This window comes from Sceloporus undulatus, chromosome 7, assembly GCF_019175285.1.
Source record: "Sceloporus undulatus isolate JIND9_A2432 ecotype Alabama chromosome 7, SceUnd_v1.1, whole genome shotgun sequence".
Classification (NCBI taxonomy): domain Eukaryota; kingdom Metazoa; phylum Chordata; class Lepidosauria; order Squamata; family Phrynosomatidae; genus Sceloporus; species Sceloporus undulatus.
Window position 1 is genome coordinate 47,254,141 of NC_056528.1, and position 26,846 is coordinate 47,280,986.

General features: G+C 41.1%; 1 long non-coding RNA gene across 1 annotated transcript; it reads right to left on the minus strand.

The window, feature by feature from the left end:
• Positions 1-4,305: 4,305 nt before the first annotated feature.
• Positions 4,306-16,239, minus strand: LOC121936003. Its single transcript, XR_006104903.1, has 2 exons — positions 16,062-16,239; positions 4,306-4,523 (listed from the first exon to the last, which is right to left on the minus strand). It is a non-coding gene; the product is annotated as an uncharacterized LOC121936003 (long non-coding RNA).
• Positions 16,240-26,846: the final 10,607 nt, after the last annotated feature.

The window sequence follows — 26,846 nt, forward strand, 5'->3', positions numbered from 1 at the left end:
CTATGGAATCCTGGGATTTGTAGTTTATTCTCTGACAGAGAAGGCGAAATATCACACCAAATTACAAACCCCAGAATGCCCTAGCACTGAGCCTTGGCAGTTAAAGTGGTGTCAAGCTGCATTATTTCTGTTTGCAGACCCAGCTTTAGTTAAGCCCATCACTTTCAGTTCCTCTTTCCTCAGACCTCCTGTTAGATCCCAAAGTGGCACATGAATGCTCACAAACAGTTTAAGGCAATGCCATCTTCAGCAAGCAAGTCTATAAATATTGTTTATTGTCTTCTTCACTGCCACCTTCCTACAAATCCAAAAGCCATATATTCTGAATCCTTATAGCCACTCAGTGCCTAATCATTGTTGTATCATCCCATAAATGTGCCGAAGACAATGCATGATGCTGCGGCCCAAATGCTGACCATTCCTTAAGTTACGAAAGAAATAGGACATTGCTGTAAAGTGTGTATTTGCATATTAGTCTTCCTATAAACACACGACATTCATAGCCAACCTCCAGAATTATTTACTCATACCTTGTGTTGCTGAAATATTGCAAGCAGCTTTTGCATTTGGAATCTACGCATTTGCAATGCATGCTAATGTATTCATTTATTTCAAAGATGCATTAATTGCCTTTCAGTTAACCCTCTCAGTTAACTTTCAGTTAAGGAGAGGCATTATCAGCCCAGATACAGATACTTTGTGTTATCGTTATCTCGACAGAAATTCAAAAAGCAATTGTTCATATTTCAATGTGTATCAAAAACCCAAAGGAATAAAATGGTCTTTGGTATGCACCTGATCATGGAGCAGCAGTGCCCTTTCTGAAGCTGATTTTTGTAATACACACACAAACACACAAATTTCTATATACCCACACACCTGTATATACACACATGCGTGCGCAGACACACATCCCACTGGGTCAATGATAGAAAATGCCCTGCTCTAATTAATATTTCACTTCAAGCAGATCATTAACTCAATACAAAGCCTATCCATAAGATTATAAAGAATGAAATGCTCCATGTGAATTGGAGGAAATAACCCTGCATTTATTTAACGTATTGTTGCTCTGTTGCTCAGCTGGATAAGCAAGTTAGAAAGGTCAAGAGAAAACACAAGTCCTGCCAATAATCTAAACAACACAACACAAATGGGGGGAGGGGATTGGGAGGGAGGAAAAGAAAAGGACACTCAGAGACTAAATCCCCGTTGCTTATTTAATTCATTTTTATACTGCCTCTCTCCCCATAAGGGACCCAAGGCTGCTCACAAGGTAAAAGCACATACAAGTTCCATATCTGGCTAGCTGTCAATATTTGAAACACCTACTCAAAACAACTGCAATCTGCCTTGATCAATGTTCATATGTGAACCAGTATAGTGTAGTGGTTTGAGTGTTAGACTAGGACCCTGAAGACTGGGGTTAAAACCCCAACTCGGGGACTATACAGACCACCCCAAAGGGGTGGTTTGCACCTTGCCCTTTACTGGCCAGATCGGGGCCATGGTCACTTCACGCTGCAGCTTGATCCGGCCTCTGGAGAGCACAAAAATGTAGCTCCTTTTTGCGCTCTCCAAGGGTGCCATAGCCATGGTGGCGCAGCTTTATGACACCCCTTCGGTGCTGCATCATATGGCTGCAGCACCGGAGAGGCATCATGATGGTGTGTGCCATGTAGACCGGCATGCACCAAAATGGCATCCTGGGGGGTTAGGGCATCCAATGTGCAGATGCTGCACCCTAACTCCACTCACAGGCCGACACAAAGTCACACACTCCCAGCCTCAGAGGATGGCCATGGCAACTCCTTGTGAAGATATTTGCCTTAGGGTCAGCATATTTCATGAACAACTTGAATACACATAACAACAACAATTGTTCTCATGGGTACAGACTTAGCCTAATTGTGGCTAACAATGGCTTGCTGATATCTCCATCCTACCACAACAAATCAGACTAGGTTAGGGGGTCCGGATGACTTCAGGATCCCCAAAACCTGGTTTGAGGTCCAAGCTGCTCATAACTCAAAGGCAAAGACTCCTGCTGGAAAGAGATTCCAACATACGCCAAACACTGCACTAAATGGATCTTGCTGCAAGCACACATAGGTTTACTTGAAGCTTGCCGGGGCAGTGTTTTATCACTCTGTGTGTCGGTAATATAGATAGGGGTGATAATATAAATAAGCTGAAACACATGGAATCTGTGGCAAGCAGCACATGCCCCAATTCGGAGAGACACAATGAGAGAAATGATGATGCATTTGCAGGACAGACAAAGCTGAAAGGTAGAGAACAGAGCAAACAATTTTAGATCATTTATATTATCTTGCACGAAATGTGGTTTCCTGCACAGACGATGATGTTTTCTGTGCAGAAAGAACCGAAATGTGGATTTTGCACGGAAGAAGTCCCCAGCTGCCGCAATTTTGTACCAAATGAGCCCCCAGCTACAGAATAAGTCCCGAACGGTGAGTAGTTTTGGGGAAATTGCGATTTCCAAAGACTTTCTCACAGTGGGAAGAAAATCACTGCAATTACTTGTTGCTTCCGTTGAGAACAAGGTGAGTGATCCCCACATCAGCCAGAAATCCATTTGAAAATCCATTCGGTGATCCTCAGAGTATTCAGGTTTCGAAGTGACTCAGATCCAAGGTAGCATGAGCCAAAAAGTAAATGAAGTTGTCTTGGGCTTTGAAAGTGTGCATTCATTCACACCATTGCTTTATCCTTAGTTATAAATTTGAATGTATATACACACACACACACACACATGTATGTATGTATGTATGTATAAACTGCCATCAGGCACACGTAATCAGAGCATGTATTACATGATACCATTGCAAAGCCAAACATTTATTTTCTTTTCACATGGGATGCACATTGCTCAAGTGTAATAACTGATGAAACAGTGGAAATGTACTGGTTTCTCCAGGAAGATTAATAATCGCAGAACATTAGGATATACAACAAAAGTCCTTCTGGGTTGATTTTATAAAGACTGCGCATAAAGGGCTTTTTAGAAAGTTTAAGCCATTTCCGTCCAAAGCCCTGGAGGGTTTTTTTTCCTTCCAGATTTGAACCATGCAGAATTGAATAATCATCCAGCACTAGAAACACATCTATGCATACAAATAAATGTTAATGGAACTCAACAGCAATAATGGAATGATATGTGAAATTAATTGGTATGAATACACTTTGGTTTAAGGAAGGAGCCTCTTTTTGAATACTGTCTGTAATTGCCGTCTCTCCGCTGTTTATTTTGAAGGTCAAAACTGCCGGCGCAAATCAACCCTAATTGAAAGCAATGCCTCTCGCTGATGAAAACGATGCACCCTGTAATAGCCCTTGGTTAGGCATACTATTCTTCCAAAGACGAAGTCTGCATCTGCACTGCAGAAATAATGCAGTTTGACACTGCTTTAATTGCCATGGCTCAGTGTAGTGCAAATTCCAGAATTCCATAGCACTGAGCCATGGCAGTTAAAGTGGTGTCAAACTGCATTATTTCTGCAGTGCAGATCAGCCATTCATCTTTTGCCTTATAGTTCTAGGGCTGTGTGGTTGCCTCAAATGAAGCCTATGTCAAGGAAAATGTTCCCATTCTAGAGACCAGCAGGTCAGTTTAAGGCCCATTGAGATCACATGAGTTTATAAGTCTGTTTTGTCAATGTTTTAAATTGTGCATTGAATATTTTAATTTCCCCCCCCTCTACATTGAATATCTTCTTTGGGTTCTTGGTGGCTAAGCGGTGATAGATTAATTAATTAAACACATGCGCATATATATATATATATATACACACACACACACACACACACATGCAGAGACAGTATGGCATAGTGCTTTGAGTGCTGGACTATGACTCTGGAGACCAGGGTTCGATTCTCTGCTCAGCCATTTAAACCCATTGGGTGACCTTGGGCAAGTCACATATTCTCAGCCTCAGGGGAAGGCCATGGCAAACTCTCTCTGAACACCAAGAAAACCCCATGTTAGGTTCACCTTAGGGTCTTTATAAGTCAGAAACTATTTGAAGGCACACAACAACAACAACAACAACAACAACAACAACAACAACACATATATATATACATACATAGTCATCAACTTGTTTGGATAGAAAATCCCACTAGTGTCTTGCTCCAGCAATAAAAGTACAATCATAATCAATCAAATTATAATTTGTTTCTTTCTTTTCTTATTTCATCCCAGATCAGCTGTCTAAAATGGCTGCTTCCCTATGAGCAATGCAAGGAAGGCCTCAGATAACAAAACAACAACGGTAACAACAATTGAATATAACATAATAATATAATAATATAATTTTATTTTTATCCCGCCTCTCCAATACAATCGAAGCAGGATGTCTGGTCCGCATCCCATATAACTCCAGAAGCACGCATGACCCAAAGGTTCGTAAATAAACATCTATGAAGCAATTCTGATCCGTTCACATCTCCAGCGAAGACGCTTATTTAACAGTTTCTTCAACAATGTCTCTTGGGTTTTGCTGCAGGCAGGAAATTACGCATAATTAGCACATTTATGTGGCATTAACAAACAATCTTGTTACTTCATTACTCTTTAATATTCGCATCACAGCGTTCTCCAGAAAGCAGATTAAGACCAACCTTAATTTCCATATGTGGGCTTCGGTGAAGATCGACCTCAAAGGATATTCTCTTTAATCAAAACCACGATAATGTTTTCAGTTATTTATTTAGAAACATGCACAAACACACACAGATGTCCCTTATATAGCGGTATGCAAACGGAGGACTAATATGAATTATGGAGTAAGTCTGTCTTGATCTCTGAAGTCAGGGAGGAGCCCAGCTTCCTAAATGAAACATGGATTATATTTGTCTATAGGCTGCATCTCAGAGACAGAGAAGAGTTTCTTAAGACTTGAACATATTATTATTATTATTATTATTATTATTATTATTACTTTATTTTAAAGATATTTTCAGATATTCTTTCTCCTCCTTGCCATTAAATTTGTGCCTTGCTCTCTGAATTAACAGAATGCATTAAGCCTACATATTCAGTGTGGGAAGAACATTGAGGCTGAGCACCCATTTCAAGGAGAAGAAATACAAAAAGGGAAAGAACATAAATATTTATTTGGTTCCATTATCCACTTAGATCCCTCTTTTATAGGTTTTCTTTTGGAAACGACTTCATTATACAAAGTCATAGCAACAGAAGAATTAATTTATTTAAGGATTCCTTTTGAAAGCCATGCCAGTTTAAGGCTAGAGTTAAAGCTCCTGCTGTTGGCTCAGATCCCACACAGCGAACAAAGCCGGACTGTTGCATTTCCAGATGTGTGTTGTGCGGTCAGAAATGGCACTCTGCAATGGCACAGATTGGGACTTGGGTGCAACTTGGGTGCCTGCTACCCACAGCTTTCTTCTGTCGTTCAGGCACAAATCCAGATGCGGTGGTTAAAGATTTGTTGCCTTCCTCTAGGATTTTTAATTGTGGTTAAAATGTGGTTAAGGCATTATAACTGATTCTCTTTGGAAGCCACCTTGGGAGAGGAGGTAGCAAATAAAAGAAATGAATAAATAAATAAATATGGAATACTGGGAATTGTAGTCAAGGAATATCTAGCAAGACATATGATCCTATTGACATTTACCATTTTCAAGCCAAGTATTACCTTTCCTATGGCCCACTTCCCACTTACAGATAAATCGGTGTGCGATCTGAATCAATGGATCAATTCAATACTGGAGCATGGTTCCCACTACATTTGCCCAGATTGCAGTTTCTGTCATTTTCTGGCATCAAAATAACCCACTTGTTGTTTGCATTCACGATGAATCGATTCAAAATGATTCGGTTCCAGCTGGCCAACGGGCAAATTTGAATTGATTCCGATCCGCTTGTGGTTCACAATTGCACAGAATCAATATATTGAAAAGACGTGGGTTAAATGGGTCTAGTGCATGTCCTCCCCCTCGGGATTGCTTCAGCAATTCGGACTAAGTGGGAACCAGGGTTTGGTTTGAGCCAAATCGTGATCCGGTTTAAAAGGTAGTGGGAATGAGGCCTATAATTGTGCATTTGATTTGTGCATTTCGGAACTGAATACTGAATTTTTTGTATCTCTGTTAAATTCATTTTCTTCAGCACAGCTCTCCATCCTCTCAGGATCTCGCTGAATCTTTTCTCTGTCTTTGAATGCTTAGCATTTCCTCTCCACTTGAAACTCGAAAAGGACCCCCTCTCCTCTTTTTATACAGATCATTTATAAGAGTTCTGAACAGATCTCAACTCAGGACAGAGCCATGGGTTGGGTCACTAGTCACTTCTCTCCGGGTTGAAAGGCAGCTATTGATGGACACTTTGGGGGCACAGTCCTTTGACTTGCGATGAATCCATCTAAGGAAGAACAACTGGAACATATCACAGCATGGTTATGAATGTTTTACAAGACACAACTAGGTTTCCCATCTTCAGTTTAGGGTAGAGGAAATCTAAAGAAAGCACTTTGCTTCTACTTTATGGTTTGAAGCTATCAGGTTGGCATGCAGACTTTATATCTAGGGATTGACACCGATGGCATGGCTTGGCGGATCTGCTTCAGATTTTAATCCAAACTTTAAAGGTGTTATCAAAATGACATGGACCCTTTTTGGGAGCAACAGAGTCCAGCACTTTAGATAAAGTTCAGAATGAATCCTGGACACGATTTTCCAATCCGCTGACATGGGAACCACTGGCCAGTGCTGGTAACCCCTTATAGAAAGGGTTCAAGTCTTCATTTCAATCCTTTGTAGCCTCTTAGTGAAGAATCCACTGAAGTGTTGTTGTTGTTTTACATTTTTCTTCTCTTGTGCTGAGAGCTAATTCACATAATTTGAATGATTGCGTTTTCTGCCAGGGATGCTTCTCAAAAGCAGGTCTCCTTCAAGAAAAGATCTTCAGTAATGAGAAGTATGGTAATCATGTAAACATATATTAACATATCATTTGCACTTAGATGAAACCGAGATGTTTTCGCCCCTTCCTTGCATTTTTGCCTGAGAAACCGAGATGAAAATTCTGCAGCCTTGCTTTTAGAGAATCTCCCATTTTCACACTGATTAAAAAACATTCTCACCTTCCTTCCTCATAGTTGTTGCATTCTTGACTGGTTGAATGAGTTGCATGGTCTGCTGAATGATGGAACTGGGAGGAAAGGGCCATGCTAAAGCAGCATTTTCAAGCAGTTGACAACATGTCAGAAGTAGGGTTGTCAGATCCCTCCATTTTCAGTTTTCAACAGTCATCTCCAGGTGGAAGTTGAAGGTAAACCTTCCTCCAGTTTGGGTGACTCAGGCTGTGAGAAGGGCTATGTACAAATCCTCACCTCACTTGGTAGTGCAGCAATTTGCAAGAATTCATTTGTTATTCCCCCTTCTCCAAGGGATCTATATATTTACTTAGCTTCCTACCCTTTCATTGTAGCACCAGACTAACCCTTCACTCTACTCTTAATATGTCTTCTGGTTAGAAACAAGTGTTGTTGTTGTTGTTGTGTGTCTTCAAGTCTTTTCTGATGTCTGGCAACCCTAAGAGGGTTTATCTTGGTTTTCTTGGCACAAGGTTGCCCAGTGGGTTTCATGGCCAAGCTGGGAATCGAACCCTGGCCTCCAGAGTTGAAGTGCAATACTGAAACCACTACACCAAAGTGGCTGTCTCTGTGAGAAATTCTCACACTGATTCCTGGAGCATATGAAAAATAGGCAAGAAAGGAAGATGTCGTGGCTGGCCGCTGCATACTTTGTCTTCTCACTACCTTGTGAGACCAGCTTCATAGGGAAGACTAGGTTCCCTGCTCCTGTTTCAGCTGAATGGACTTATCTCCTCTTTCAGCTGGGTTCTCCCATTTCTCCAATGGACTCATCTGCCCAATGCTGACAGATAGATTCATCTGAGTGGCAAATGGGACCACCAAACCATGACCATTTTCTTTGCATTCTAGTACGCAACCATGCTCTGATTTCCCAGTGCATTCGATAAGGCCAAATTTATGGGCCTCATACAAAATCTCAGACCAGGAAAATATCTCCTACCTTCTTACAGAGGTAAGGCTCCCCAAAGCACTTCAGTCATGAAGCTCTGTCCTTCCACTTGGGGGGGGGGGGTGGTTGATGCAGCTTATTATATGGATATGGCCAAGAAAGTGGATACCGATAGTTACAAAGCCTTTGCTCTTTGTGCATTTGGAATCAAACGAGGGAGATAAGGCTTTGGTGCTGTTTTCCAACTTACACAACTGCGACTTATAACAGTCCCAAATCCCCACTTACAAAATAAAGAACATTCCCTCCTTCAGAGGTACAGTGGGGAGCTGCACAGTTCCTCATGCCAGGTGCCTGTTATCTGTTTGCAAACATTACACTCTCCAATTGGCATGATGTGCTTAATTGACCCATCAAGTGATGCAGCTTTCCAGTGAAGAATGGCAAATGCAGCACTCAGAATCTCAAGAAGAGCTCAAACTCCTCAAGGACCTTCAGATTTGAAATTTCTCTTTGCAGGAGGTGGCTCACAGCCAAGCCAAGAGCATCACCCAATATTCTCCCCTTTAAAAAGTCATGAGCTGAGGTGCTGAATTCAAGGAGGGGACGGGCATTTAAACTTAGAAGGTGTTACTCCAGATGTACTTTTTCTTATCTAAATCATCATCCCTTGCAACTGGGGTGATGGAAAGAAATATATTATTTAATATTGGTCTATCTATCTATCTATCTATCTATCTATCTATCTATCTATCTATCTGATAAATGTTGTTGTGTTATTACATTTCTTAAAGCAAATCTATCATGGGGATTTCTTCGCAAGATTGTTCAGAGGGAGGTTGCCTTTGCCTTCCTCTGAGGCTGAGAGAGTGAGATTCATCCAAGGTCACCCAATGGGTTTCATGGTTGAGCAGGGATTCGAACCCTAGTCCCCAGGGTTATAGTGGAATGCTCAAGCCACTACACCATGGTAGCTGTCTCTGACAAATTCTCACACTAATTCCTGGGGCACTAAAGGAAGATGTCAAGATGTCCTCCAAGACTCCTTCTCCTCTATCTACCTTCAACTGCCTTGTGAGAAGAGTTCCACGGAGAAGTCCAGGCTTCCTGCTCTATCAGTAGGCAGTCTCAAAGGTGCTACAAAATCCTTACCTTTCCCTGTTGCTCTGCAATGGGAAAACATAAAGGAATGACATTAAGGTAAGGGAAGACACTGCAGAGAAAAAACAGCTACACAGAACTTGCATCCCCTTCCCCAGCCCAGCAGGATAAATATCGAATTCCTCCTGGTATCTTAGAACTGCAAATGCAAGGGCGGAAACACCCTGACTCCATCCATTGGTCAGAAGAACAAGGTCTATTGAATGGAAGAATGTCATTTAAAGAAGGCCACTCTTGCTTGAAGTTGATATAAATGCACACTTACAACTCGCCACATTATTCCATATCCTCCAACTGTCTCATTTTGGTAGAGACCATCCCAGTTAATCCTCTGTCATCCCACTTTTTCAGCTGCTTTTAAAACAATCTTTTCCTTTTTTTTTCCTCCCTTTGTTCTTGGCTCAGTTGCTGCAAAATGAGTTCTGAGTGCAAAACTAGTTTGCACTCAGTTTACTCAGTGGGTTTGGAAAGGAGAAGATGGGGTAGAATCTTGTTCTTCCCAGTAGGATGTTGCAAAAGCAAAGGGCTGTAACCTGTCCAAGCTTGTGTGTTTTTCCTCCATGAATAACTTTTGCCATCTTGACCTCACTCTGATTCATGCTTATCTTGCCTTTCGCCTGTGAAATATTGGAGGGTTTGTTATTCTCCTGAACTCGCTTTCTTCCTCTGCCTTCCCCTCCTCTTTCCTTGCAAAAGTGTGTAAAGCAGGCCTTGGGAGACAATGATGAACCGAGAAATGGGATGGCAGCAAGAGGAACAGAGAGAAGAAAGCCTCTTTGGAAATATTGTGATATACAAATCAGTTGCATATTGGGGGGAAATTGTACTTTAATTCAAGATTGTAATAAGGAAATAATAATTAATATGGGAATAGGAAGAAATGGAGTTACGGATTAAAACATGCAAAATTAATGCAGACTCAGACATAGACGGATCCATGCATCCCTCGAGTGACAATGAGATAGAGGGATGGAAATTGCTGGCTACCAAAGCTAGCAATACATAAAGATGTAAGATTACAGTTGAAAGGCCCGACAGTGACAAGCGCCATTCCTTTCCAGAGGAGAATAAAGCATTATTCCCCATGTCAGAGATCTAAGAGTCTCCCTTTCCTCCATACAGGAAGGTACAATTTAGCTTTATCAAAGCTTCTGAAATTGCTCCAAGATTGTTGACTTTGCTAAACGATTCACACGCCGACTCCTTCAGCCCTTTGCAGCAGCTTTGCGTGCCTTTATGAAGTTCATTCTGACATCTAGTTAAGGATTCCAGGAAGGTACCACTTCACCATTTAAAGTGTATTTACAACCCAAAGAGGCCCATGAGTGGGCTCCTGATATATACCCTCTGTTTGGCCTATTCATTGGGCCTCTTTAATACTGAATGCGCCTGGTTCCTCAGTGGAGCCCTGTGAAAAATGATCCTCTCAATATAGAGGCCCATATTGAGAAGATAAGATGTATATTTCACTAATGTGCAAAAGGGAAAGCCATTTGCAGCTTCACTTGAGTTTAAATCAGGATGGTTCAATTTTTCAGAGAGAGAGGGAGAGAGAAAAAAGGTAGTAGTTTGGATTTAAAGATTGCTTTTATTCAAGTTATGACACAGAAATACACAAGCTGGCATCCCTGCAAATCTTGTTGGACTGAAATTCACATCCAAATGTCTGGATTTGGCAAAGACAGTCCAGACTAATCCTCTGCTGTCCCACTTTTTCAGTTACTTTTAAAATGTCCCGGCTTCTTTCTCCTCCTGTCACTTTCTCCCTTTGTCCTCAGCTTACTTCACTTGCTGCAAACCGATTTCAGATTGCAAAAGTAAAATGCATCTTTGTTCTTGTGTGCCTTCAAGACGTTTCCGACTTATGGCAGCCCTAAGGCAAACCTATCACAGGGTTTCCTTGGCATGTTTCTTCCGAAGCGATTTGCCATTGCCATCCTCTGAGGCTGAAAGGATGTGACTTGCCCAAGATCACCCAGTGGATTTCATGTTCAAGGAGGGATTCAAACCTTGTTCTCCAGAGCCATAGAATCTCAAACCACGATGCCAAGCTGGGTCTCAGTATAGAATCATAGGATCATAGGATCATAGAGTTGGAAGAGACCGCAAGGGACATCCAGTCCAACCCCTGCCATGCAGGAACTCTCAGTTAAAGCATCCCCGACAGATGGCCATCCAGCCTCTGCTTACATCTACACAGTAGAAATAAGGTAGTTTGACACCACTTTAATTGCCCTATTTCCATCGTACCAGATCCTGGCATTCGTTGTTTTGTGAAGCACAAGCACTCTTTGGCAGAGAGGTCTAAAGATCTTGTAAAGCTACAAATCCCAGGATTCCATAGGATGAAGTTACAGCACTAAAAGTGGTGTCAAAGTGCATTATTTCTGGCGTTGATGAACCCTCAGTTAATTCAGTGGCGGAAGAGAGGAGATGATAAAATCTTGCTCTTCCCAGTTGGCTAAGGTAAAATCAAACTGCTGCAGACTCTCCTAGCTTGTTTGCTCTTCTCCGTTTATCGGTCTTGACATTTTGACCACATTTGACTTGGCTTTCCGATGTGACGTCTTGGAGGTATGTTTAGTCAGCATTTATTATTATTATTATTATTATTATTATTATTTATTTATTTATTTGCTGTTTTCGGTGCAAAAAAAGGTACAGTTTATATTCAGTGGTTTCCAAGTTCTTATTATCTGAATGGTCTATGTGGGCTGGATAAGACTATTCCTTTGCTAGACAAAGAGAACCCTCCAAGTTTCAGCTGAAATATTGTATATAAGATCTGAGCAGAATGAAAGAAAAGAGAGAGAGAGACGGAGATGCAGTAATGAAAAATTGTATTTTAAAGCCAAGTAAGACCTCATCTGCACTAAAGAAATAGCACAGTTTGAGACTACTTTAACTGCCATGGATCAATGGCATAGAAATATGGGATTTGTAGTTTGTTGTGGCACCAAAGCTCTCTGACACTGAAGGCTAAATATCCCACAAAAGTACAGATCCCAGGATTCCACACCATTGAGCCATGACATCTAAAGTGGTATCAAACTGTGTTAAGTCTGCAGTGTGGTCTAAAATACCAAATTAGCTAGCTAAGATTTGAATTTACAGGAAGATAAAGTCTGTGAATAGTTCACCAAAAGAGCGTATTTTGTAGGTGACATGCAGCAAGGAAAAAAAGGGGGACCTGAGTTTGGAAATCTTTTAGTCTTGGCTCAAAACTGGAACAAGAATTCATAACCAGAGGCATTCCAGTGGAAACTGGGAACTCCAATAGACACACTGAAAACAACAAGTGAATAAACAGATGGAATGACCCGGATCGTCTTCATTCATGTGATTACTGCATGGACCTATTCAACTCATGGTTGAGTCATGGTTGATGGATTCTTTCACTTTGTTCAAATACAGTGCACCCACATTATATGTGGGCATGCTATACATGGACTTGAGTGTATGCATTCAAGCTGCTGGGAGCGCGTGGGGCGCAAGGGGCAGCGCGTCCCATTCAGATGAATGAGGTACAAGCACCACTGCACCGCCATGCACACAAGCCCCATTGAAATAAATGGAGCTCAAGCATAGGCGGAATTCGCCTTACGCAGGGGGGTCCAGAACGGATCCCCCGCGTAAGGCAAGGGACCACTGTATTACAAAAATTTGGTACCCCTAGATGTCTGGTCATAGATATATATATATATTTTGTTCTAAAAGGGACATGGGTTGGAGAGGATTGGATTTGCAGCCAGGGTTGTGGAAAACTGAGAGCCACTATTCAGCAGTGGCTTTCTTTTATTCCCAGTTAGACGGGCATGAAGAAATCATAAATAGTATATTTCCTTAAAATGAGAAAATAGGTAGGGTTACATCCTCAAAGGCACTCTATCTGCTGGGAATCTACACTAGTTATTAACTTAACGGCCCACTGGATGCAATCTTGGCTTCATATACATGAAGCAGATAGAAGGCTTATCTGAAAAGGAAAGGATTCTGCAGAAATGGGAAAGTAGCCCAGAAACAGCATTCGTAGGGAGATCACTGCCTCCTGTTCCTTTTTTCAAAATCAAATACAGTGGTACCCCGGGATACGAATTGATCGCGTTACGAAATTTCCGGGGTGCGAAAAAGTTAGCTTGGAAAAAACTGTTCCGGGTAATGAAAGATTTTTCGGGTTACGAAATTTTTTTTCGGTGTGTTTCGGCGCTTTTTGGCACGAAATTTTAAAGCTGCGGCTTTCCAGCACTAGCGGAAAGCCTTTTTTCGGGTTGCGAAATCTTTCGGGTTACGAACGGCGCCGCGGAACGAATTAAATTCGTAACCCGGGGTACCACTGTATATGGAATTGAATATATCTTCACTTTCATGAACCTATGATGGGAACTTATGATGGGGACTAGAGCTGAAAGCTAAAGGAGTAGCTCAAGAACACATTCTCCTTCACACTAAATTTGGCTAGCTTTCATTGTAGCTGTTTCTATTTCCATTTCTCTTCCCCTCTTTCTGCATCTTCTTCATCCATAATTCCAATAGTCAAAATCCTCCAAAGTGCAAAACTTTTTTTCATGGGCTGCTAAAATAGTGCCACCATTGCTTGGTGATGGTTCAGTGTATCCAAACTTTGCTTCATGCATATAGTTATTAAAACGTAGTGTAAAAATACCTTCAGGCTAGGTGTATAAAGTGTGTAGGAAGCATAAATGCATTTTGTGTTCAGACCTGGGTCCCATCTCCGAGAGATCTCATTATTTACATATATGAAAATGCAGTTATTCCAAAATCCAAGAGAAATAAATAAATTAAAAACCAGAAATCCAAAGGACCAAAATTCTGGTCCTAAGCATTTCGGAAAGGGAGAATCAACATGCATGAGATGCTTGTTTTGGAAGACACCTAGTTTAAAATTTCATACAACAGGGAGGAAAGATGGAAAGATGTCTCAAGGTGCTCAATGGAAGGATGATTTATTAATAAGGCCGTTAAAAGAGATAACGCATTAAATTTCAAATAGGTATGTACAGGCCATAGGCAGTGTACCAATGCAATAACAATTTTGCACATTGTCAAATTATGCATTATTTTACTATATGTTTTCTCTTTTGGTGGTTTTATGTGGCTTCTGAAGGTGGCCTTTGGGAGCCTACACCAATCAAAACATGTTGGGCTTTTTGTCAGTAAACCATCCATCCATTGAGCACCTTGAGATATGCCTCTGGGTTTTTTCTGTTGGTTTTATTGGGTGCTCCTTCCAATTTTTACTTTCTTGAAATTTCACATTGCCTGATCCATCTCTGTAAGTCAAGATTTGGAATCCTGGGATGTGTAGTTTGTTGTGTCACCGGAGCTCTCCAACAGAGAAGGCTAAATGCCTCACAAAAGAACAAATCTCAGAACCTCATAGTATGAAGCCATGGCAGCTAAAGCAGTGCCAATTTGCACTTATCCCTAATACATAATGCAGGGGCAATAAAAGAATTTGACTTAGCAAAGCTTGGAAGGATGTTTCTGCCTCACTTGTATCTCTCAGAAGAGCTGCTGATATAAAATGGATGCCGGATCTAGATGGACCAAAAATCTAACTCAGTAGAAGGCATGTTGTTAAGACTTCCCAACCATGAAGACACATCTCATGTGGGCTTGTATGCATGTTCAGCAGAGGTCTACTCATGTAATCCATTCTGCATAGTGGGAATGCAAACATATCCCTAGATCTAGAATCTGGTTCCCAGGCTGGTCTGTGAACAAACCCCAAGACCAGAGGCTCCTAAACTTGGTTTTCCAGTTATTGTAGTAGCAGTAGTAGTAGTAGTTGCAATTTACCATCAAGTTGGCTTCACCTTATGACAACTTTATGAATATGCCACCTTGGGTCCCATCCTGGGAGAAAAGCAGCTTATAAATAAATTAAGAAAGGAAATAAATAAAATAGCAATAAATGAATTAGAGACCTCCATGAGCTCTGACCATCAACAGCACTGTCCAGATCTTGCAAACTCCAGGCCATGCCTTCCTTGAATGTAATACAGCCTTCCTCTTCTCCTGCTGCCTTCCATTTTATCGAGCATTGTCACCTTTTCCAATGGGTCATGTCATGTCATTATTATTAGTCCCAAGTCTAAAGTGGTGTCAAACTACGTTATTTCTGCAGTGCAGCAGCTTCTGAAGAGAAGTGCTAAGGTCGCAGAAGCTGCTGGACTACAGTTTCTGGAATCTCTGACTGGAGCATTTGCTGTCCAAAAAGTCCAAAAAGATTTGGGGATCCAGTCTTGGCAACCACTGGGTTTTTTTTTAAGCACAGCCCAGTCATTGCTATGGAAGAAAATATCAAGCAAGTAGATGGGGGGGGGGGGATAATAGCCTATGATTTAATACAATTCCCTTGGTAATACATTGTGTTCCCAACACCAAGCTTTTGTGGATGGCTCAGAAGAGCCGGGAACATTATTTCTTTCTGGAAAGAACCGTAATTGCATTTCACTGTTGCAAAACACACTAATTCCATCCCTTATTACAAAGTGGCACAATTAAATTGTGTCACCACTACAGATAATTGCCATGTGAAAGATTTTTCATGGTGCTTAACACATTCCACCTCTAACCAGGAAAGAAAAAAGGGAACGCGAACACACGGCCCGATAAAAATAGGCATTTTTGCTTAGTCTGCACTATGTACAAAAACAGCTAGAAACCCTGGAACATTTTTCTTTTCATGGATACAATTCAGTAGAAATTGAATTTCGTTACTTTATGACACATCACACACACATGGATGTTTTTTCCATGGTTGTGCACTGTTGCTTTCCTCCCCTGACAGCTAGCAGATACTTCATGTATGCCCATTTCAAACCAGATGGACATGATTCACTTACAAGACAGCTCTCCAAATGAAGATGACAACTCGATTCCCTTAAAATGTTGGTTTTAAGGCAAAGCCGGAGCCCGGGGTGGAAGCGCAACTCACAAAATGTTGCTCTGCTTCCACTGCAGCTGATAAAATAACCACACGGTTTGTCCTCCTCTGTTCCCAAAGGCTTTCCTGGAACTCAGCAACAGATGTTTGGTCACCATCGCTGGGCATGTGCTCCTCGCTCTTTTTATCCCTTGTTGAGGGACGTGAACACATTTCAGAAACTAACTAATGAGTCAATCTGCGGCAAAACATGTTTGCTCCCTTTTGGCTGATTTCTTTTTTCAGCTGGTGTCATTTACCCTTCATTGTTAATTAGATGAAAACAAGTGACAATGACCCGCTGCGCAGGAACCTGACGGAAAACAAAGTCAATATTCTGTTGAAATTTGTTTTCTTTTACAAAAAAATCTGGGTTCATGGAGCAAAATCTTAGGAGGAAACAAGACGCTCCATCTCCCTGTGCCTTTCTAGACCTCTTTGAACAAGTCTTTGTTACAGATGGGGAGGACTTGGTTTGGTTTGGGTTTCCATATAAACTCTCCTAAACTGCACTTTTCCTGAAGTTGTGAGTGAATCACAAGAGAATTTTCCTTAGTGTTTTTGCACATATCTGAATTTTTCAATGCACTCCCGTTGCATACATTGGGAAGCGGGAAGCTCTTTTACAACTCAGTGATTCTACAGACAGAGCAATCTACTTTCCCCTCTCCCAGCTCCACAAGTTTATATGAACCTTTTTGAATGTATGGGAATCTTTGAATACGTACTCAATGTGTACTTGAATATAGCTATAGCTAAGTATATATTGCAGCCTCTTATATGGGAACCGATGACCATGCACAGGATATCTTTCCAACACTGAGGAAATTCACACTACATGGTTATAGCACTTCAATACCACTTTAATTGTCGTAGCTTCAACCTATATAATCCTGGGATTTGTAGTGTGAGTACTTAGAAGTTGATTCATGCTGGAGGACCTAGAAATGCCAAGTAAGGTGTTCTCTCTAGGCATCTTTAGGTCCTCCAGTGTGACTCTATGGTCAACTTTCACCAGAAGTCATTGATGTCAATAGAGTTTATCTGAAGTTTCACATTTCCACGGTACGTTTGGAAACATGTCCCCTATGGATATGGGAGTCATACTGTATATATTAGATTCTTCCTCCCTTCTCCCACATTCCTTTCTTTTCCATCTGCATCCTCTTTCTTTCCCTCCCAGAAATTGGCAGATTGCAACTTCCAACATCTCTGTCTTGGCTATGCAACCTTGGGAAGTCTAAACTTCCACAGGATACTGATCGGAAAGTTATTTGAGGTGTCTGACATAAACCCTGATTTATTGGTCAACATTGCCCACTTTTGTGACGCAATAAAAAAAAGGTTCAGTATTGAGTATCTTCTGTATATCAAGTGGTAACAACACCAATTAAATCCATTTATTTGCCACAGCACAACAAAATGGAAGAAAAAAATCAAAGGGGCAAGCAAATATGTCTGAAAGGCACTGTAATTCTTTTGGCATTTACAGAGATTAAAGAGAAATAAATGTTCCTCACGCTGTTTATTGGTAAAACTGACTCTGGACCAAGTTTAGACCTTTGGAAAAAGTCTATTCAAGGGAACTTATTGGACACATTGTCTCTGTTGCCAGGAGAGATCGTCCGTTTTATCATGCAGGTGCATGGATGTACCCAAGGAGGATGCAGAAAGGCCATTTTTGCAATGGCACACATATAATTCAAGGCTCTATGCAGCATAGCCAGTGATATAGGCAACCTTTCCTTTCCTTTCTTTTCTTTTCCAATTTAATAGTTTGGTATGTATTTGGTAAATGCATGCTAACACAGAGTACATACACAGCAAAATATGTTATGAGATAACTGGGAGCTTCAGATATAGGGAGGGAAAAATATTTTAATACAAGAAATACAATAATACACTCTGTCTCTCTCTCTGCCTCTGTGTGTGTGTGTGTGTGTGTGTGTGTGTGTGTGTCTATATATATATGATGTGGTCCATTGACTTATACATCAAACTGCAGAATTCAGAGACATAGCCTAGTTCATCTAGAATATCAGTATTCAAAGAGACCTTGTAGCACCTTTGAGACTGAGTGAAAGACGTTGTTGCATAGGCTTTTGTAGACTTAGTCTACTTACACAGCTGCGACTCCCCATGCAACTCTCACATGCATTTCTTAGACGCATCTGAGGAAGTGGACCAAGTCTATGAAAGCTTATGATACAAGGTCTTTCACACAGTTAGTCTCAAAGGTGCTACAAGATTCCTCAAAAAATGTACCCTGTCCCTCCATATTTGCTAGGGTTAGGGGCAGAAGACCCCAGTGAATATGGAAAAACCACAAATGACAAAAACACCATGTTTTTACCTGAGAGGACACCTCTCTAGGTCCTCCAGCGCAACTCTGTGGTCAACGTCCGACAGACACTGACCATAGAACTGTGCTGGAGGAGCTACAAATGCCTTGTAGAGCATTCTCTCTAGGTCTTTCAGTGCAACATTTAGTTAAAGTTGACCATAGAGTTGCATTGGAGGACCTAGATGTTCCTAGAGAGAACATATCAATCAAATCCGTGAATAATCAAATCTGCAAATATCAAAGCCGCAAATATGGAGGGATGAGTGTATTTATTTATATATCTAGCATACCGGCAGGGGTGCGGCCAACAGATCCCAATGCTTCGGGTATTAAGATGACCCAAGAATGATGCCATCCATCCCATTCCAGCTTTTACCTAGTCCTCCCAAATGGAATCACAGACTCAGTGCTGCTCCTCATAAGTTTGCAAGCCCAGTTGCGCAAATGGTGATTTAGAGTAAGGAAGTAGCCATGGACTATAAGCCTTTCTTCTCAGGATTCTCAAGGTGGGTCCTGCTTATAAAATACTTATTGCAATGAATTAAGAACAAAAGATTCCAGGCATTTGATCAAGGATTACTTTGCAAACGAAATATCTTTTCAAAGCCTTCATGTTAAAGGAATGAATAATAACTTTAAAAGGAGGAAAATAGTTGGCTTTTCATCACAGGAGAAGAGAAGAAATTGTCTGTCTTCAAGAAAGCCTTATTAAAATGCAATTTGGAAAAAAAGAAACTGGATAAATTAGATGCTGGAGAGATTTTATACTGCATCTGGCCCCCTCAAAAACTAAAGGTGTTGCTATTTATATGAAAATCTAAAGTTTTGTTTGATGTGATCAACCAAGTGAACGATGGAAAGAGGAGAGATATATTACTTTGAAAAGGAATGGGTTGAATTAGAAGATAACTTTGATGAAAATATATGCACCTAATGAAAGGAAAGGATTATTCTGTCACAAACCGGTGTGATTTTAAAGTTTGTGGAAGGCGAAGTGATCATGGAACAGATTTTCAACAGAGTAGTAAATGGACTCTAGATTGGAAATGGAAAGAATTTTCTTTTGTTATTGATTTTCTGACGGAAGGAAAAGAGAGTTTCTAAACACAAGAAAACCCCCCATCGGTAAGAATAACACAGAGACGAAACTCTGGAGCAATTTTCTCCCAGTATTTACAGATCTTAAAGTATTCCCAAAGATAGCATTCTTTCACTCTTGTGAATAGGAAAATTGAGAGGATGGCAGTGGCAAACCCCTTCTGAACAAACATGCCCAGAAAACTCAGCAATAGGTTGTTGTTCTATGCCTTAGAGTCATTTCCGATTTACAGAGACCCGACGGTAAATGTATCATGGGGGTTTTCTTGGCAACATTTGTTCAGAGGAGGTTTGTCACTGCCTTCTCCTGAGGCTGAGAAAGTGTCATTTGCCCAAGCTCATCCCAGTGGGTTTCTTGGCCGAGCTGGGAATTGAATCCTGGTCTCCAGAGTTGTAGTCCGATACTCAAACCATCATGCCATGTTCCCTAGGTCACTCCTCATAGGGCATGATTTCCAGACCTTTCACTCCAACTTATCAACATCCCTCTTGAATTGTGGTGCCCAGAATTGGGCACAATATTCCCGGTGAAGTTCTTCCTAATGTTTAGATGGAATCTCTTTTCCTATAGCCTGAATTCATTGCCCCATGTCTAGTCTCCGAAGCAGCAGAAAACAAGCTTACTCCATCCTCAATATGACATTCCTTCAAAGATTTAAACCTGTCTATCATGTCATCCCTTAACCTTCTCTTTTCCTGGCTAAACATAGCCTGCTCCCTACGCTACTCCTCACATTATGGTTTCCAGACCTTTCACCATTTTGGTCACCCTCCTCTGAACACATTCCAGCTTGTCCATATCCTTCTTGAATTGTGTTGCCCAGAACTGGACACAATATTCCAGGTGCGGTCTGACCAAAGCAGAACAGTGTGGTACTATTATTTCCCTAACTCTAGACATTATACTCCTTATGACACACCCTGGAATTGCACTGGCTTTTGGAGGAGGAGGAAGAGGAGTGGTGGCGGAGTTTGAGCACCTTGGTAGAAAGGGGACCAGTATCCTACATTTATAAGTACATTTACTCAGACGTAATCCCACAGGGATGTTACCCCCAAGCGTGATTTTGCAGACTTCATTTGTTGCCTCGCAGAGCCCAGATTTTGAAACAACGGCCAAGGATATATGATCAGGTCTCTGCGCTGCAAATTTTTATTTGTAATTGACAATATGTATTTGTCCTCTAAGAAAATATTTTTCATTTTTATGTTCTGCCGCACAAAATCAAATCAAGTTATTTATTCCACTTCCAGACAGTACCAAGTTACAAATGTATGCAGAAGGTCAGGAATGGGAGGGAAGGGGGGACAGACTTATTATTGCAGGAAGATGAATTCGTGACATATCCAAGTGCTTGTTTAAATAAGCAGATACATCTGCTGGGATGATGGAACTTTGTTACAAATTGTATATCACAATAAACAAGGGGGGCTTTGTTTTAAGGTTGTGCTCAAAACGGCACAAGGGTGGGCGAGGCGTCTTACAGAAATGTACCAACAATTGTACATGTTCAAATCGTCTAGATACACTAAACATTTCTATTATTTTATTTTGCTTTTAAGTACAAGCACTAAATGAACTATGAATGAAAGAAAGGAACAATGAAACACTTGAGTGTACACATTGAAACCAACTATAAGATAGACCCACTGAAAGAGTTGCCGGATGTTCCTGACCTTCTGGTTGAGCCAATGTGGCATTGCATGGTTTGCGCATTGGACTACAACTCTGGAGGCCAAGATGGGGTTGCCTACTTGGCTATGAGACCCCATTTGATAACTTTGGGCAAGTCACACACTCTCAGTCCCATGACAAGTTCACGTTAGGCTTGCCATAAGTAGGAAATGACTTGAAGACATGCAGCAACACCATTTATGCGTGGAATAACCAAAGTCAAGATCTAGGCAAATGCCAATGGATTAATGGATCTGTTCTAACTGGGAGTGTCAATGGGATTCAGATTACCATAAGATTGAGTATGGTATGTGTCAAAACTGATATTGCATTAGCAAATGCCAGCACAAGGCAGACATGAGAGAACAGATTGCATCCAAAGTTTATAGACTTAATCTGCAGGACATAAAAGATTTGTGACCAGATCTCCAAGAGTCTTTCCCCCCGCCCACCTTGAATTAAAAGCAGTCAGAGAGGTTATATAACATAATCTATGCATATTTCCCCAGTTTAGAATAGGAATGCAACAATCTGTCAGCTTCATTTTCTTCCACATTTGATATTTGTTCCAATGTTCCAATTGCTACAACATGAGTCCCCAAATTTCTGGCATTGCAGAGAGCAAGATGCTGGAAATCGTTCACACTTTGAACTCTTCTATTTGCTGTTTCCACATTCCCTGGATCACTTTGCCTGCCCCTTTTCTTTGGACGCCTACACAGTCTTTTTAAATGTTCAACTGATGTCTTAGGTTTTTGCAACGCTAGAATTTTGTGGACTGAAGGAAGATGTCATATAAGGGGGGCAAAATTCTTGTTTGGCAAGCAATGTTCTCATCCCATCCATCCCCAAAACTGTACCCTTGAATCTTTGTGTTCAGCAGTATGAACAATTCTGTTGAGGGAAGATACTCTGCAGTAAAACTCAGGGTTACTGAGGGCATGTTCTAGAAGAGTTCATTCCTGATGTTTCACCAGCATCTGGCATCTTCAGAGAACACTCTCTTCCATGCCAGCATTCTCTGAAGAACATGGCCACATAGCCTGAAAAACCCACAAAAAACTATGGCAGGGTACAGACAGCCCAAAAAGGGCAGTCTGCCTACACCTTGTGTTGCTGCGCAAGGAAGCTGCAGAAGATAAACCGCGCAGCTTCCTCGTGCAGCAAAAAGAACCCACAAAAAGCAGGTTCTTTTTGCGGCACCATTGTGACGCCACAATGCGCCAATGGCACACTCGCAATGTCACAATGGTGTCATGATGTGCGGACGCTAAGCATCTGCTGCATCAAAATGGCAGCACCCATCTGTACAGAGCACCACCATTTTGACGCCCTCAAGGGGTAAGGGGTGTCTAGAAGTGCCACCCCTCACACGTGACAATGGCACCCCATTGTGTCCTTCTGTGTAGTGCCTATAGCCCTAGACTTTGTCTATTGTTTCAGAAATAGAGTTGAGGAGTATGGCGCCCAAAGATGCTGCACTACCTCTCTCTGCTCTGTATTTGGTCCCATTAAAGACCCTTATTTTTCAACTTGTAGAGCTGAGTGCCTGAACTCCTGCTTATTTAACAAAAGTTTCCAATTTTTGCTTATTTCAGACGGCTTAGATTTGGATGTTAGATCTTACAGACGTCAGCTGGAAAAAAAGTTCTCTGACAAGAACATAAAAACTGAGAAGAAGCATTTCGGTGAACATGGAGTACAATCATTTCAGCACTCGCATGGGTAATAAAACGTTACCAAATGAGAGCATTGTGTGATTTACAGAGACATTCCTTATTATTAAGCTATTCTTTGTCAACCTCATCTCATTTTTAAGGAAAGAAAGGAAGGATATATGGCAAGAAATAAACTGTTATAACAATTGAGTGTGGGATGGCTTTCTAACAGCCAAGAAATGGCTAGGCTTCTCCTCTCCTTCCCTTGCTAGTAAAAAGCAGAGTGAACGTTTATTGGAAATCTATATGGGAGCTTTGAGACAGAGGGCTGGAAGGGACAGAACTGTCAAGTCATCAAACCCATGCTTCATATCGCAAGGGAAATCCCATCAAGCCACGGATAGGTAATGGTGAAGGGAAGTCTTGAAATCCCAAATCCCAACATCAGTGTGGAGGCAGAAATTGAGAGGGAAGAGAAACATGTGTTCAGTGAGACAGCAAAAGAAAGAAAGAAAGATCTAAGCACTGGATGGAAACACCTGACTAATAAATTAACTACTTTCAGCTTTCTTATGGGAGGAATACCATGGGATTGGAAAAGATATGATCCAGAGAATCCTAGCATCATCGAGTTGGAAGAGACCCGAAGGACCACCCAGTCCAACCCCATTCTGAAATGCAGGAACTCTCAATCAAAGCATCCCCGACAGATGGCCATCCAGCCTCTGTTAAAAAACCCCAAAGAAGAAGACTCCACTACACTCCAAGAAGCGCAATCTGCTGTTGAACAGCTCTGACTGTCAGGAGGTTCCTCCTAAAGTTGAGCTGGAACCTCTTTTCCTCTAGTTTGAATCCATTGCTCTGGGTCCTATTCTCTGGAGCAGCAGAAAACAAGCTTGCTCCATCCTCAATATGACATCTCTTCAAGTATTTAAACAGGGCTATCATATCACCCCTTAACCTTCTCTTCTCCAGGCTAAACATGAGTCTTAGGGTCACCATACGTTGGAAATGACTCACACAACAACAACAAACTGCAAGGTTTACTAGCCAAAATTCAAGGCGCCAGAAGCTGCACCAAAGCTGTGCTCCAGTCCTTAAGACTTGAGCATGGCTTTGGGACAGCTTCCAGCTTCTTAGGATGCACGCGTCATTCCAACAGCATACCTCCAAAGTGACCAGAAGCAGCTTTATTTTGGACTGTCTGTTCAGGCCCTTAAACATGTAGACAAACCCAATGCTGGATCTGTATCTTAGCAAGCAAATTACAAATTGTGACAAGGCCAGTATGCCCACCATTAGTAGCTGGCATGCTTGACAGTAATGGAAACCGAGTATCCCATCACATCCCCTGCATTGTACACAATCCATTTGTCAATAAAGATCCCACTCGCTTGTAAACTTGATTGTCAGGTACAGGACTCTCCCAAGAACAGAGAACTGTCACTTCTGAAATTATGGCTGCTTCTGGATAAAAGCAACAATACTTAAGATACAAGTTACGTATGCCCCTGGCATTCTTACTGCACTTCCAAGCCATACTGGATCTTCTGAATAATTACATACATAAACCATGTCCTTCGGTGATTTGTGTTCCTTTGCTTAATGATATATGCTGCGCGCTGCATTCAAAATGGTGATATATGCCGTTTTGCCTTGCCATTGTCAGATGTTTTCATGATGGGTGCTGCTTTAGAGGAGGAAAATAAGATATATGAAATGTTGTTATTTGATATATACATTTTCCAAGTGGTATGATTTTTTATATATATATATAAAAAAATAGGAGTGAAACAACACAAGGAAAAAATACCTTTAAGTAAATCATCCTCCAAGCGTTGTGAATTATAATTTTTAACTTGTACTGGTGGAGCTGACTAATAATTGCAATTGTATAACTCACATTATGGCAAAAAATGTGTGGCTTTGTTTGTTTCTCGATTTTGGGGGTTTGATTTTGTTGCATTGTTGTGCTGTGCTTGAAATGGCAAAAGCAAAAGGCTCAAATCAGGAAAAAAGAATTAAGCAAATGTGAAAGAAGGTATTGATCAGACAAACAAAAGAACTCCACATCGGAAAGTTACTGTGACAGAATAGGCCCAGTCTTAAAAATGCAGTCTGAATCTTTTGTGCTTTGCCATCAGTCAAAACATATGCTCTACAAATCTTTTTCAACTCTCATGGCTGTGTAGATCTTAGAGCCTTAGGTTTCTTGCAGCCCAGGAGAAGGATCTCAAAAAAAGGCTTGCATGTCAGAGAAGCATGGCTGCCAGATAAAATATAGTGCAGGGCTCCTGTACTTCTAATGCTGTGCAAAAGGAATTTACAGCATCTTTGAGACAGACTATGCAAAAGAGGTAGTAGCATGAGCTGTCATAGACTTGCTTGGTCTACTTCCTGAGATGTCTAGATGAAGTCTATGAAAGGTCATGTTACAATACAGTTGGTCTCAAAGGTGCTGGGAGATCCCCTTGGATACTGATACTCCAGACTGACACGGCTATGTATTTCGGATGGTTATGTAGAAGAGGGCATTTCAAGGTGTTGCTTATATGACAAGAAATATCTATTGAAATTCCTGCTTCCGTATAACCATGAAAGGTATAGCAGCTCTCTCCTGTATTTCACTTGGCAATCCTACAAGAAAGCCCATGACGTCACTCTGCAAACCGAAGTTGGTGTTCCTCTTCAGGCACTGTTTTAAATCTCCATTGCCATTTGGCTAATGATACTAACAGACCATTCCCACCCCTGCTAAGTTTTCCATTTTATGAATAGTCATAAGTGACTTTCAGGTTGCAATGCTGAATGCAGCATGTAGTAAATCCCAGTAGACACAATGGGGCTTACCTCCAACTAAACATGCCCAGGAGTCTTTTAAACAATGTGATACCATTTATTTTGCAATACTGTTTTCTCCTTTAAATCTTCATAATGACAGACCCCCCCCCCAAAAAAAAAAAACCCCACAAGGATATCGACAATCTGAGCACTTAAGAAAACCTAAGAAGTAAGATGTCGGAAATCTCTTGTTTTTTATTACTAAATTTGTTTATCACAGATCGGTTGCTAAAGAAGCATTTCTTGGATGGTTGGATGGCCATGAGCCTAGTGAGCGGATAAAGGATCATCATCCAAAGAGCAATGCTGGACCACAAATCATCATTTGATTTTATTTTTAAGTGCAAGGTGCCATTCCCGAAAAAATATAGCTGTGCCATAGCTCCTTAGTCATTTCCAGGTGATGAATTTTAAATTGCTGTAAGAGAAAAACCACTTTGCTTTTGCTTACCTCCTATGTAGTTGCTAAAGTTATTGAAGCTATCTGTTCTCCTTTCTCTTGGATTTGTGATCAGAAATAATCTAAAGCCTAAATGGACAATTAATTTATCAGTTACTATGCATTTTCCACCTCATATTATTTCAGTTGTCAGAATTAATTAGAGTGGTGTTATTTATTTTCCTGGCCCATAATGTAAGGTAAAAGCAGCAAGTCTTATTAGCTGGCAAGGAACAACTACTTTATCGCTTGAGAAGTTGATCGTCCCAATATATTTATTTTTAGTCATTTGTTTTATTCAGTCAATGCAAACCCTATTTTTCTCCTGCCATGGGACCCAAAGTGGCTTACTCCAGATGGTTTGGACTACAGCTCCCATAATCCTTAACGGTTGGCCAAGTTGGCTGGGGCTTCTGGGAGCTGTAGTGCAAAACAAATGGAAAACCAAAGGTTGGGAACCACTGGAATAGGTCTTTGGTCTGAACCAACTTGGCTCTTCTAATCTCAGGTGTTTAAGATTGGGAATGTGGCATGTGAAGAGGGGAATTATAAGAATCCCTTCTCTACCAATGTCCAGATGAATATTCACAGCTCTTATTCTTCTGTCCTGAATGTATTGTATGCATTACCAATGAAGACAGATGTCCCAA